Source organism: Lytechinus variegatus, chromosome 2, assembly GCF_018143015.1.
Source record: "Lytechinus variegatus isolate NC3 chromosome 2, Lvar_3.0, whole genome shotgun sequence".
Classification (NCBI taxonomy): domain Eukaryota; kingdom Metazoa; phylum Echinodermata; class Echinoidea; order Temnopleuroida; family Toxopneustidae; genus Lytechinus; species Lytechinus variegatus.
Window position 1 is genome coordinate 25,584,276 of NC_054741.1, and position 15,331 is coordinate 25,599,606.

Genomic DNA, 15,331 nt, shown 5'->3' on the forward strand with positions numbered 1-15,331 from the left:
CGGGCCGGGCGGGCCATTCGACCATTCGGTCGATTTATTCCAGAGTCGGAGAGCTTCGCTGCGTAGCGTAGTACTACTAGTAGACAGGAACAACCGTCGTTTCTGGAGATTTATTCAACAATTTCTGACATTTTATTATAAATCCCCATTCACTGACAGTAGTGTGTTTGTGCGAGCGTGCATGTGTAATCACTAGGACCTAATCATTTCTTCCAATTCAGCCTTTCAGGCAGGGTTGGCGATTTTTTCGATTTAAAAAAAAAATCTGATTTTTTTATTCAAATCAGATTTTTTTTTATTTAAATCAGATTTTTTTATTTAAATCAGATTTTTTTGATTTTTTAGAAGTTCCTTTGAAAAAAAGGGTAATTATCCCCCACCCCCCTTACTCTTACAATGACATCAATATTGATGTTATACATTTCACCCCTAATATTGTTCTTAACCACATATTTTGTAATTAAAATCCAGTAAAAATGGACAATTAAAAATAAATTTGAGGAATCATGTATCTGAACTTAATTCTATCATACATAGGCCTATGAAGGAATATTCCATAGGGAATTCCCAGTGAGTAGAGAAAATTCCCCTCTGGGATTTTTCATTCAAATATTTAAAAAAATCCAAGAGAAAAAATCCCTTATCAAAACTGCCAACAAACCCTTTGCCAATTACTAGTATTTATGTATATTGTAAGAGAAATAATTCAAATCAATGATTTTTTTTTCAATTAGTCACAGCTTTACAATAGTCAAGGAGAGACTACAACTGTATATGTTTAGGATCTTTTTAGTTTGATAAAAAAACTCTTCTCTTGCTACAGATATACATGTAGATGCAAAACTCTCAGTTTTGGAGAACAATATAAGAGATAGCTTAGTCAAAGGCACTCATGGTTTCAAATCGTCTCGTGTGTGAAGGATTCATATGCACCTGGTGCACGCGAATCTTTCACACCATTTTTACTAAAATAACTATGACTTTACATCATAGCTATGAATTATACTTGTTCTATAACACTTACCGAACCATATGGATCGTTCGTTGAATACTCTTTGCTGTTTTTTTTAATAAAATAAGAGCATTTTTCGTGATCTTCACGTAGATAACTCCTGCTCAGCGTGGATATCAATTTTTGTCTCAAGAGGGCGCGCGATATTATTCACCAAGCCGGTAGGCACTTAAGAACCAAGTTTGAAAGGATACTCGTAAAATTATGTCACTCTCGCCGATGAATATTCATTAGATCGTGGTCGTGCGTGTTCAATACACACTGAGTGCATGCATGCAGAGAGTTTGTATTGAACACACACGACCACGATCTAATGAATATTCATTGCGACAGTGACGTAATTTCACGAGTGTCCTTTCAAACTTGGTTCTTAAGTGCCTACCGTACCTTTGTTTACGGTCTTGCAAGCTAGCTGCATTCTAGGCGACCAGCATTATTTTCTTGCTCGTTCAATCCACTTTCATCATCATCTTGTCAAAAGATGGCGTACTTTACCAATAAGTATATACATGAGATGCAACCTGTTGATTTTTGGTACAATTTCCTATTATGCGCTGACGACTTGAATTGAGAATGTTCGATACGAAAAATTGCTTTTCGCTTGTTGTTTGCGTACTTTCTACTGCAGTATTAAGGACGGATCGAACGGAGTATCCTGGTTGAGACTCGGAGGTAAGCGATAAAAACACTTTTATAAACAATTTCCAAATCATTTTTAAGACAAATTTAATTATTAAAATAATAATACGATAGTGGAGAAATACTGAAACGTTTGGCGTTTTTCATTCCCTCACATTCGTGTGATGAATGAAAACGTCAAAGTCCACTATGAAACCACATGCGTTGTGCGAGGTTAGTATTACTAACCTCGCATGTTGTGTGAGTGAGTCAAAGGGTGACTATACTTTTTTTTATGATACTGTGATTTTTTTACATTAATCGACAATTTTTATTCCCATATTCTCTACAAAAAAATCTGTTTGATCCATGAAGTATGAAAAAAAATCTTACTTTTAACTTAAAGGATAAAAACTGCAAAACTGCTTAAATTACAACATATGTATTACAAAAAAGAAGTATTTTATTTTAAATGAGACACAGCTTACAACTGCCAATGATTGTAACTGAAGTACCTGCATCTTAACATTTTAATGCAGTGTTAAATGTTTATTCTGAGTTTTGCAAATTGTTGTTACATCTTTCCATTACATGCAGATACAAAACTTCCATTATTTGTAGCACTGAACATAAAATGGGCTGCAGTGACTTAAAAGGTTTATAAGAGAAAGCTTTTCTCAACAGTCAAATTATGACTGTACTACATTATGTTAATGTGATTTTTATAATTTATGTTATTTAAAACATCAAATGTATGATAAATGTAACAACACGAAATAAGAGGCATGTTAAATATGTTGATTACATGCAGGTATCATTTTTTATTTTACATGACAGAAGTACATGTAATTATGTGTAGGCGAAGGATCAAAACTGGAAAACTGCCAACAAACCTATTCTCATTGACTTTTATACATTATATTTTTTTTTACAAACTGCTCTCTGAAAAGTCTTTGGATTATGTGAAAACTTTATGTTAAGAAAGAAATTGACTAATAATAACTGACAAAGAATGTAAAATTTCAGAAGAAAAACTTGACATAATTTACAAAAAATGAGTACATATTGACAACATACATCTGTAGTTTTTAAGGAATTACCTGATTTTATTAATTTGATTTTAATTTGTTTTAAGTAGATATGAAGACTTTGTTGATCTTTTGTTGATATAAAGTTAATTCAAAGTTATTCAGTTGACTTGAAGAATTAAAACTGCATTGAACAAATACTTTGTCCATGATTTGTACATTTTTCAATGGAAGTGATTTAAATCAATGATTTAAAAAAAAAAATCATGGTGATTTAAATCGCGATTTAAATCATGATTTAAATCAATGTGATTTAAAATCGCCAACCCTGCTTTCAGGTGACTGGTAGACAGGAAATTGATAACCGTCTTTTGTCTGGGGATTTATTCAACGATTTCTGACATTTTACTATCATCCCCATTCACCGACGGTAGTGTGTTAGTGTGAGCTTGCATGTGTTATCACATCCTCCCTTTTGTCGATTAACTGTCCAGATTTCGATGTGCTTTTTTACATTGAATTTACACTACATCAACTACAAGATATCAATTTATAATATAATAGGGCCTAACTAGCAATGAATAAATGTCAAAGAAATATATCAAAAGGTATGAAAATGGTACTTTACCGATGTTTACTTGCAACTTGGACACCAGAATCACTCCCGAAATAGCAGCCAAAGTTACAAACGGAGAGTGCATTTACGAATGTGATATCGATATTGCTTTCGATATTAATTATTATGCGATCTGCTCAACATGCGAGCTAAACTGCTACGATCACAGGTAGCAGAGGACATTCGATATAATGAGACATTAAAAAGTTAATAACGATAATGACGTCATTCAAGATGGCAACTTGCAAGAAAAACCATCAGCTCAGGTGAAAATGTCTTAGATGAAAGATTTCTCGATCATCCAGAGGATTTTTATCAATAACTCCGGTCCAAGATACGCAATTACTTATATTTCCCTGATAATGGAAACCATGATACTGTAAATTTCGCCTAAAAATAGTTTTAAATTGCGACCTATAAAACGTTAGTTCACTTATACGTTGGCTGTACGTACGGGCCTCCAAGCTCTTCAGTCTATGTATTGGTGAGTGAGCCAACGCAGTTCAGTGGAACAACCAAAATACAGAAACTGAAGCTTTTGGTCTATGCGCTGCGATGCTCCAGAGACTAATGGGGTGTAGCAAGAAACTTGCGATCAATTGCAAGTTAATTTTCGGTCCCCAAATCAATCATATGTCTTGCAGTTAATTGCAAATTAGTGATTGATTAATTTGCTCCTTGAAACAAGAAGTTTAATCTGATTTGCTACAGCTAACGTTGATCTAGTATTAGTTGTAAAATTGCAACAGAATATTTGCAATTGGTCGCAAATATTTTCTTGCAACAGCCCGTAATGTCTAAGACACCGTTACCACTACCTTCCTAACACTAGTTCATTGGAAACTGGCAAATTGGGATCATCCCATTTCACAATACAGCCACATGGACTGTCCTAATCCAGGGACTTACCTCGATGTAGGGATGCCACCCCAAAAATTGAAGTGTTGTAAATCTAGTTTTAAATAGTTTAACTGGAATAAGCTCTGAAACACGAGAAAAATGACATCGAGATCATCAAAATTGGATCAGGTGTTGCCGAGATACGGCCAAATCAAATTTTGGAAAAAGGCAGATTTTCTGCCAAAAAGTGGCCAATATGGCAAAAATGTGTTTTTTACCATTTTAAAGCTATGTAATTTAAAACTTGATGAAGTATAGAGGTTACTTTTCCTTGGGGCACCTAACATGTTAACCACCAACAAGTACCTGAAAAATTGAGTCTGAACTTTATGTTTTCATATTACCGGAGTTCAAAATGAGGGGAAAGCACAAATTTTCACCTTTAGACCCAGAGGAAATTGGCAAAAAATTCCAGCTATTAAAAATTAATATGCAAAAATGGCTTAATATGAAAGTGGATGGGCAATTAATCACAAAAGTTTCATACAGATGTAGTGTTTGTAATTTTGATTCGTATATGTTGTTCTTGTGAGCATATATTATTCACGTGTCACTGCCTGATCAGAATGGTTATTTAAATAATTTGCAATTTTATTTTGTGGCATATGATATTAAACAATTCACAACGTTATACTAAAAATGGAGCAATTTCAGGAGAAAAATTTATCTTAAACTTTAGGAGGATTTGTGGATCTTTCATCTCATTCATATGATTTCAAGGATTTGGGTAGGGATTGAGTGTGTGTTTTTGCAAAATTGAAAGTTGATGACTGCCATCATTGCCGGAGGTGAATTAACACGTTTGCACGTTTAATCAAACGTGTAAATAATTTGCTAATGCGAGGTTGCTCTCCAAAGGCTTAGCATCTGGCACACGTTTCTGAAAACCAAAAGTGGGGACATGACATCACCAGCCAACATAATCAATATTTATGATGGCATGCATTCAACTGTTTTCACAAAATATTACATTTGAAAAATAAGTAACTTTATTTTTCATTAATTTACACGTAGAGTTTGATGAATTTTTGCTCTGTGGATTGTTCTCTATTTATTTAGATATAATTTTCATCTGGGAATACCTCTTCAGGTGTTGAGGTTAATGGCCAAAGATATAGTGAATGCTCTGGAGATGATATACATGTATACTTGCATCAGTTGCCATGATGCATGTATGTGCATCATTAGCCTCAGAATCTGTTGAGTAACAAGGCTGTACATGTGCACTGTATATTGAGGTGTGTATACAGTCCTTCTTGGAAGTGAATAGTTACACATTTTTTGGTATATTGCAAAAGGACCACTTTGCATGAAGTGGTTCTGGAAACCAGTTCAGGAGATGGTGACGAGGATGCTTGTGAAGTGATCGTCTAAACTGGTTTAAGGGAAACTAGTTCAAGAGAGTGTTCATGTACTATGCATGGTTATACATGTACCTGTATGTATACTTAATGACACAACATGACTGTCGAGAAATGTATTATCTGACCAATATGTAACCGTTCCCATTAGCATATGACCTAATGAATATATCTGTTTTCACAATATTAACTGAAGAACCATAATGTGAAAAAAACCCATTAAACTTGCCTCATGTGCATTGGAGCAAAGATGTTGTGAACTTGCGACTACATGTAGATTTGGAGATCATGCATAATTACATATGTTTTATTGTACTATTTTTTATACGCCCGTCTCGACGGGACGTATTATGGTATCACGCTCGGTGTCCATCTGTCCGTCCATTAAATTTTCCTTGTAAACGCGATAACTGCAGTTTAACTTAACCTACATGTAGGCTCATATAATTCGGTATGTATGATACTAGCATGGATCCCAGGAAGCCTATTGATTTTTAGGTCAAAAGGTCAAAGGTCAAGGTCACAGTGATATATTTTCATCTTACCCTTCTGAAATCCTTGTTAATGCGATAACTTTAGTTGATTTTAACCTAGGCTCATATAGATCCTAGCGATTCTATTGATTTTGAGATCAGAATGTCAAACGTAAAGTCACCATCTTCCACTTTTCTTGCTTGACCAATAGCTCCATTTTCCGCTTTACAGACGGGCGTATTATGTGCTCGCCTTAGCAACACTCTTGTTATTGTATCTCTCAATTTTGTCATCCTTTAAACAATGAAATTTGCTTTTGAAACAATTTTTTAAAGCCTGAATCATAGCTTTTATTTTACTAGTGTCGGTTGGTGATTTATTGGCAGAGAGTAGTTGACGTGTGAAAATAGAAATATGTAAAGAATTCAGTGTCACCAAAGACTGAAAAATTACCAGTTAAAGTACTCAATTTCTTTCAATATGATATTGAATTTCAAACCGTTATGTAACCATGAAGTATGGAAATAAGATTAGCGAGAAAGATTTCTCAATTTTCTTGCTTGAATTTATCAGGCCATAATGGTATGATTACATGCAGTATTATGCTTCTTACACTAGTGAAGAATCATACTAGTTGTAAACAAACAAATATACACATAGCAGTGCAAATTATATGCAAAGATATTGTAGCATTGTAGGATGATAAATTGAGGAAGAAAATTGAGAAGTCCTGCTTGGTAATATTTGTATTGTCCCACTGTTTGATTATATATGAAACTTTTTGGAAATTGAGTTCTCAAACTGGATATTTCTTAGTCTTTGACTCTGTGAATTTTCTAAATTTATTTCTATATTTCATCAGTCCACTATTTTAGAAAATTGTATTGGTGACCTGCAGCATCAGACGGTCACTGTAGACCGATAGGTTTCTCTAGTGACCAGCATGAAATTAGTTATTTCTTTGAAAATTAATAATCATTTGAATAATAAATTGTTATATTATTTTTAGGAATTTTACAGGAAATTTTAAGTATTACTGAACATTCTGCCTGAGTTTCAGGTCACATGACATAGGTTAAAGGTCATTTAGGGTCAATGAACTTAGACCATGTTGGGGGACTCAACATCAAAATCTTTTTTTTTTAAATGTCATCATAACTTAGAGAATGTAGGGACCTAGTTCATGAAACTTGGACATAAGGTTAATCAAGTATTACTGAATATCCTGCTTAAGTTTTACGTCACATGACTAAGGTCAAAGGTCATTTAGAGTCAATGAACTTTGGCCAAATTGGGGGTATCTGTATAATTACCATCATAACTTTGATAGTTTATGGAACTGATTCAAGAAACTTGGACATAGGTGACATGACCAAGGTCAAAGGTCATTGAGGGTCAATGAACTTTGGCCAAATTGGGGGTATTTGTTGAATTACCATCATAACTTTGAAAGTTTATTGATTTAGTTCATAAGAGTAATCAAGTATCACTGAACGTCCTGTGCGCATTTCAGGTCACATGACCAAGGTCAGAGGTCAATGAACTTTGGCCATAATGGGGTATCTGTTGAATGGATCTGATTCATGAAACTTGGACATTTAAGAGTAATCAAGTATCACTGAACATCCTGTGTGAGTTTCAGATCACAAGATCAAGGTCAAAGGTCATTTAAGGTCAATGAACTTTGGCCATTTTAGAGGTAATTATTAGATTGCTGTCATAACTTTCAAAGTTTATAGAATATAATGTGGATATAGGGGTAATCAAGTATCACTGACAAGCTTAACTTTCAAAGTTTATAGATATAGTGTATAAAATGTAGATATAGGGGTAATCAAGTATCACTGACAAGCTTTAGTTCACATGATCAAGGTCAAATGTCAATGAATGTAGTATTGTAGCAATATATGAATGGTGTTTTTTTTAAATAATTATTTCATAGTAGTTTTCAAAGTCAGCACTGCTGCTATGTTGAATCGCGTGATGCAGGTGAGAGAGCCAGAGGCATTCCACTTGTTTGTCTTATGTTTTGTTTTTTCTTATCCGATTTTTTTCTCGTCAAAAATCAGAGTTTAGAAATATGTAGAAAAAAGGGAAAAAATCAGATCGGATTGGGAATTGGAATAAAAATCGGTCACAACATTAATCTAGACCTAAAACTGTCTTTTTCTAGTCTAAAATCAACAATACATGAATATTTGTATACTTTTTGGAAGAGTTCTCTATACATTGTGCCTGAGAGTGTCCAGGTGAATGCATGTATGACCCTGTTCTCATCTACTGTCTTGAACTGGTTTACCTTAAACCAGTAAAGAAGATTGCATCGGGAGCACAGTCTCCTCTTAAACCCGTTTCCAAAACTACATGTAGTTTGAATAGTAAAGTGATCTTGTTGGTATGAGAATGCTCTCAGAGGGGTCAAATCAATGCAAAATGTAGTTATTGTAGCTCATCATCTAGTACAGTACTGCTGTATGCAGTGTATGCCCGGGGGGGGGGGGGTCAAATATATTGCTTTATACATATGTGATCGAAAAAAACGTGTTTCAAGGGGTGTTTTTAAGTTTTGGACACAGGCCGCGCATGCACTCGTTTTGGGTAAAAACACTGATTTTTAAAAAAGGTTGTTTTGAAAGACTGGTGAGTGTTCAATCATGGGGTATGTTTTTTTTTTTTCAAAGCTATCTTTTTAAAGACCAGCCAAACTTGTTTAGGGTATATTTTTTCACCAAGCTTTTTCCTGGGGCTTTTTACTTTATTACCTGATAATGGAATTTTGGATGACACTTTAATATTTACAGTGTTAACATTGTATTCCTCTGTACATAGTTACTGCACTTGGGTATGCAATACCCATGAACATAGTTTTGTGTATTCTTATTGTTAGCAAGTAGACAAAACTAGTTTAAGGGTCATATTCAGCGACAACTTGTTTAGTGGCCAAAATGTGCTAATGAAGCCCTTGAAAAACTTGTTTAAGGGGGTTATTTTGCACACAGAGAAAAACGTGTTTAGGGGGTGTTTGGAAAAAAAATTTGGTCATGCATGTGTACAGCAATACATTTGGCTGGCCCTCTGGAGTGTGTGCAGCCTCTGTATTCTGCAGACGCTGTACAGTATGTACCAAGTAGTGCACCAAACTTGCACATACAACACTTTTTTCCGGGCAAAGATTGCATCCCTCAATGACGGGTTGTGTCCTTATTTTCATATATGCTTAAACCAGTTTAACGAGGCAAAGTGGTCTTGAAAACCACTTCACATGGTGAGGTAGATTTCCAAACTGGTTTGGAAGACCACTCAATATGACCACTTCGAGCGTTCCCATTAAAGAGAATGAAGCCCTTGAAACCAGAAGAATTCACATAAAATTAGAAAAATCAAAGGCACAGTATGATGTACTGTAAATCTGTGGCATTTAAATATTTAGATCACTATGGTATGTATGTAGATCGTTCCTTGGCAATGCAACCTAATTCTGCGATATCACACTTCTACAACTTTCCAATTACTTTATCTTATATTTCTATTTTAATGTACATGTAGTTTATTGATTAATATCAGGTGTTCTGTATTCTTTAGAAGACGTGTAATACAGGTTCTACAATATTTTGTCATAGATGATGGCTTGTCCTATATTTTGAATGAGCAAAAAAGTATGTGATTGTGGTATATTTTCGTTGTCCAAACAGGAGGGCTGTACGTACATATGACATCACAGATCTTGTTTGCAATGCTAATAGGAGGATCTCCAACGGATTAGTGTTTCTGTTTCTGTTTGTGGTAATTCCCGTAGGAACTCGGCAGGACAGCATTTTGCTGGTAAACGCCAAGCTGGTATATTAGCAATTATCTTGAAAACATTTTACGTCTAGGTTAATCAGTTCTAGTAGCTGACGTAATAGACGACATTACTCTTGGGCCTTTTTATCAAAGTGGAGACAATAACAGAATTGGGATTCGAACTCACAACCTTGCGATTATGAGTCCAATGCTCAACCACTGGACCACACGACCCGTATAATGTTCTTGACATTCAAATGCTCATAACTTTCTTATAGATTATTCAATTTTATTCAAACTGTCTAGGTTCTTATTCTTTCATTTTTCCTGCTTTCACACGTGTTCCATGGGTTTAATTCAATATTTCACATGTAACACTGGTTTAAAGGGATGGTCCAGGCTGGAGATATTTCTATCTCAATAAATAGAGTAAAATTCACAGAGCGAAATACTGAACATTTTATCAAAATCGGATTACAAATAACAAAGTTATTGAATATTAAAGATTTGCATTATTCCGGTGAAATAGTTCTAGGCTTGTCATGAATATTCATTAAGTGGGCTGATGATGTCATATCCCCACTTGATCTTTGGTATTTTATTATATGAAATTAGATTTATATATATGCTTTTCACACCGTACTTCTTTTCCTTAACCCCAGGAATTTGGTGGATTTAAGATGAGCCTTGGCCCCACCAATTTCCCGGGGTTAAGCTTAGCCCACTTCATTTTCACACTACGTTTTAGCAAAGTGGGCTAGTACAGTAAATAGTTTGGTACTATCTGGCCCTGCAAAAAGCAGGGTTAGCCGGCTCTGGTCCTGCAAAAAAGCAGGATTAGCCGGCTTATTGTGCTAGTACCACAATTGAGTGCTAAGAGATGCAGTGTGAAACGAAACTGGGCTAAGGAAAAGTGGGGCTAGGCAACAGCCAATCACAGAAGTCGAAATTGCATGTTAATCACGCTCTGTATGGTAATATTATCAATAAATTCATGAGCTGTGAGATAATCTGGGGTTAAGGCGTTAACCCCGGCTAAGCAGATACATGTACATGTAGTATGGGGTTAAGAAAGACAGTGTGAATCCAAATCTGGGGTTAAGGATAGACCGGGGTTAAGGAATGTATAGGGTTAAGGAAATGCAATGTGAAAAGCATATTAGAATTTTTCTATCAAGCACTAAAACGATTGGATTGACGACTGAGTAAGTGCATTAGTAATTTATTGCCGCAACTTGAATGTTTTTTATCATAACGGAGACACATCAAACATACATGAAAAAATGAAGCATTTATGATTTCATGTAATAAAAACATATGAAAAAAGAAAGTGGGGATGTGACATCATCAGCCCACTTAATAAATATTCATGACAATGTGCATATAATTGTTTTCACAAAATATTTATAAACTTTAAAATTCAATATTAACGTTATTTGTTATCCGATTTTGAAGAAATTTTCAGCATTTTGCTCTGTGAATTTTTCTCTATTTATTTTCAGCCCGGACCATCCCTTTAAGAAAATAGATAAGAATGTCTATGTCTACGAGAGAGTTCTCAATTTTTTGGTGGTACCCGATTAATTCACTTTATGATATGAATGACTACTTTGAAGCTTAGGGTGTGTTTATGCTTCCACTTTTCAGGCCAGAATCAGCATTGTCATACGTGATTAGTCCAAAACACGGTTGCATCCATTTCAGAATGCAGATCGTAAATTTTAAAGCATTTCAAAACATTGTTTGAAAAGAATCAGGGTTTCTGGGGAAATATAAACAGGACTACGATCGTAAATGTGTTTAAATGACGTCATTTGGTACATGCTTTCGGTGAAATGAAAATCCGCTGGCAAATAAAGTTGCATGGTTTTAACAGAGAGTTACTTTTAAGGAATTAGCTCTCAACTCCCTGGTTCTAATAACAATGTAAATTATACAAAAATTAAGTACTGTTACTACCCCCTCTAATTTGTCATCAAGATGAATGTTGAGGGATTAAAAAGAAACCTAACATGAGTTATGCTGAGACATCGCTGAGCCAGAAGCAACATTTGCATAAACAAAATGATGTCTCATCATTTTCTATTTTCTTGTTTTGTCTTACAGTACTATTATCCTCACCATGGTGGAAGTTGTATGGATATGTCAAGTAGCTCCATGCAATTACTAAAAGATCGGAAATTGTTAGAAGTTAAAATGATAGTCGACCATAACAACAATCAGAAAAAAAAACTTTCGAAAAAAGGTTGTGCCCAATTTGACCTTGCTTTTCTGCTCAATGAAAATTACTATGCGAAACCAGCTAATATTTTGCCACTGAAAAGTCAAAGCATTAAACAGCACTCTCAGAACCTCATTTAGGATCGGCGTTCTGAAACAATGTTGAAAACGCTGATTCGGTCTCTGCAATGGAAGCATAAACACACCCTTAGACGATCTGTAGGTTTCCAAAATGAATATGAACGGGATAAAAAAAGGTAATTTTTTTGAGTCATGGACAAAGTTGCTCATTCTTTTTGCATGCAAATTCCAGTGATTGACCCGGTTTCGGGAGGGGATAGCTGCTTACGCCTGGGCTTCTTGTATTTCACATTGCCATTAATTCATTAAAGCATGACCTCCCCCCCCCCCTCTGCATTCAAGCACAAAGTTATTCCCCTTGTCTGTGATTCTCTCTCTTTTTTTTTAATTCTGGAACTTATTTTACTCAAAATAATCCTCCATTTCATAGAATCTTACAAAGAGAGAATACGCTTGACATATGCTCCAGATAAAAAGAAATATTGAACTTGGCAAATAGAGTCTGTGTGATTCACTTTAATAGAGTCTTGCAAATCTCTCATAATAATCAGTCATTTTCATCATGTAATTCTTTCACCCCCTTCTTTCATTGGAATTCAGTCGTTACCAGGAAATCATTATTACATACGAGGATGACTTAGTACGGATCAGTGGAATCAATATGATCAACTTTTTTAGATGAATTCCTCAATAATTGGGAAATCAGGAGTCGTCAGTTTGGTTGAACGTTTGTTCGTTGACCTTTGTGACTACTGTTGTGCTGCGTGATATGAACAGTCATTGCATGTCTAATGGACAGTTATGAAAGGAATAAAAAAGGTCAAGGACTTTATCAGAAATTCATTTTTCCAACAATCTTTTTGTCGGGCTTAGGTTTATTAGTTTGCCCTCTCCTGTTGACAGGTCGAGTTGTTGAACATATCAGAAATGAAATATTTTCAGGTGAATTGTATGCATTTTAACAAGATTTTCATATCTTTTCAACAACCGTTGATTGGTAATCATTTTTATTTTTGAATTATTAAGCAAAAGTTTTGTCCAGAATAACCCTGCAATACCTGACCATTCAATGCAATCTAATTGGATAATTCATCGAACTTTACGGCAGATATTTTGTTTCATTTAGAGTGACAATTATTATCATTTCAGGCTGATAGGTAGAACTTACATTTTACATTCAATTGATATAAAGCCAACAACTTAAAAAAAAATGATTTTGAGGTTTGAGCTTCTAGTGCTTGAAAACTTTCTAGAAGACAAGAAGTAGATATAGGCCTAATATACTCTTGTACGTAATTACTATTGGGAGAAGTACAGCATAAGATATTACTTTTTAAAGTAATAATATTAATAAGCGATACTTAGCGGCAAATGCACACTTCCTCATTGGATTGATCAAATATGAATATCTAGAACTTTTGAATTCTGATACCTTGAAAGAATCATATTCATTGAAGTTTAGTGTATTCAGTTGAAGTTGTCTTTCCTTCAAATAATATACACAGGAATTTGGGTAAGTTTGCATGCAGATAGTGTTCACAAGTACAGTATTTTAGTGTACGTCATGAATATTATCACACTGCACCAAGATAAACTTGTGTGACTTTTTTGCCCCTTCTATAATCGTCAGCAAATATTTCCAGTTGGCCTCACACGGCACCCTCTTCCTGTTTGCATGGTTTGCTGAGTTGAATGCATATGAGCAGTCAGTCAGGCCTTATACACGTACATGTAATGCACAGCCCACACTGTCATAAAAAAAACATAAGCCAGCCAGCTAGCTGTGTGCAGTAACGTATTAGGGTTTGTGCAGTGGTTGGAGGTCACGGCACGCTCAGGCCTCGCCTCATTGGCTGGCTGCTTCATGCCAGTCTAACGAGCATGCGTCTCTCACATGACAAGTCTGAAGTGGTGTTTGCAACACGGGACGATACCACTTCGAGTGAGGGGAGCTGCGTGTCGTAGAGTAGAGGGATTTTCACGGTGTGCAAAAAGAACGGGATCATCCCCTATTGGATTGGCAGGTGCACCCATTGGACGTGAATGTGCAACTGTTCGCGTGCATATTTCTTTTCATTAGAATTAAAGCTTTTTTTTTTTTTTTGATTCAAGGAAAAAAAATTGTAATATAATATTTTTACCATGATATAGAAACTAATAGACTTAGAATTAATTTCTTGAATGGATGTACATGTACCAGTTGAGCGGGAATAAAAAAAGAACAGAATTATTCCTCTTTTTACTGCTCCTACTGGTCACATCATTACAACATTACCCAGGGTGCTCATAAGCACTTGTTCGATTGCCCGGGGCAAGTAAAAGTTAAAGATATGATATATCGACCCTAAGTTTGGTCATGGCGGGCAAGATAAAATCACTTTGTAAAAAGAAATACAAGAACAAGATACATCAGTTCATGTCAAAAGAGAGAAAAAAGGTCAATGGTTTATAAAACCACAATATTTTCTTCTGAAGAGGTAAAACTTTTTTCAGGTATTTTTTTGGCAAGTGAAATAGATTTTCGGGCAAGTATATTCCAACTATATGAAAAATTTCTTGCCCGACAGGGCAAATGCTTCTAAAAGTTATGTATCACCCTGCATTAACGTTGAAATGAATTTAATGTTTGCTACTTTATTTCATGATAAAATTTGTGTTTGGCTCGTAGGCCTAGATCATTTCTTTAGCAGTTTGTGAATATATCATGATTTAAAGGGATGCTCCACGCTGAAGATATTCATATTTCAATCAATAGAGTAAAATTCACAGAGCAAAATGCTGAAAATTTGATCAAAGTCGGATAACAAATACCGAAGTTCTTGAATTTTAAATATTTTCACTATTCCGGTGAACCAGTTCTAGGCCTGTCTCATGAATATTCATTGGGCGGGCTGATGATGTCTTATCCGCTCTTGTTCTTTTGTGTTTTATTATATGAAATTAAGTTTATTAAAAAAAATTATACCAAGAATTAAAACATTTGGATTGACAACTGATTAAGTGTGTTATAGAGACACATCTTGTACACATGTATGAAAAAATGAAACAATTATGATTTCATGTAATAACATAAGAAAAAGGAATGTGGGGATGTGACATCATAAGTCCAACCTAATGGATATTCAGGACGACATGCACATAACTGTTTTCACAAAATATTGCTAAACTTTAAAATTCAATAACTTTGTTATTAGATATAAATATTTGTAGCCCGGAGCATGCCTTTAAATGTTCCTAC

General features: G+C 35.0%; 1 protein-coding gene across 1 annotated transcript in view; it reads left to right on the forward strand.

The window, feature by feature from the left end:
• Positions 1 to 15,331, forward strand: part of LOC121407678 — a 50,419-nt gene that overhangs the window by 285 nt on the left and 34,803 nt on the right. The window lies entirely within an intron of this gene.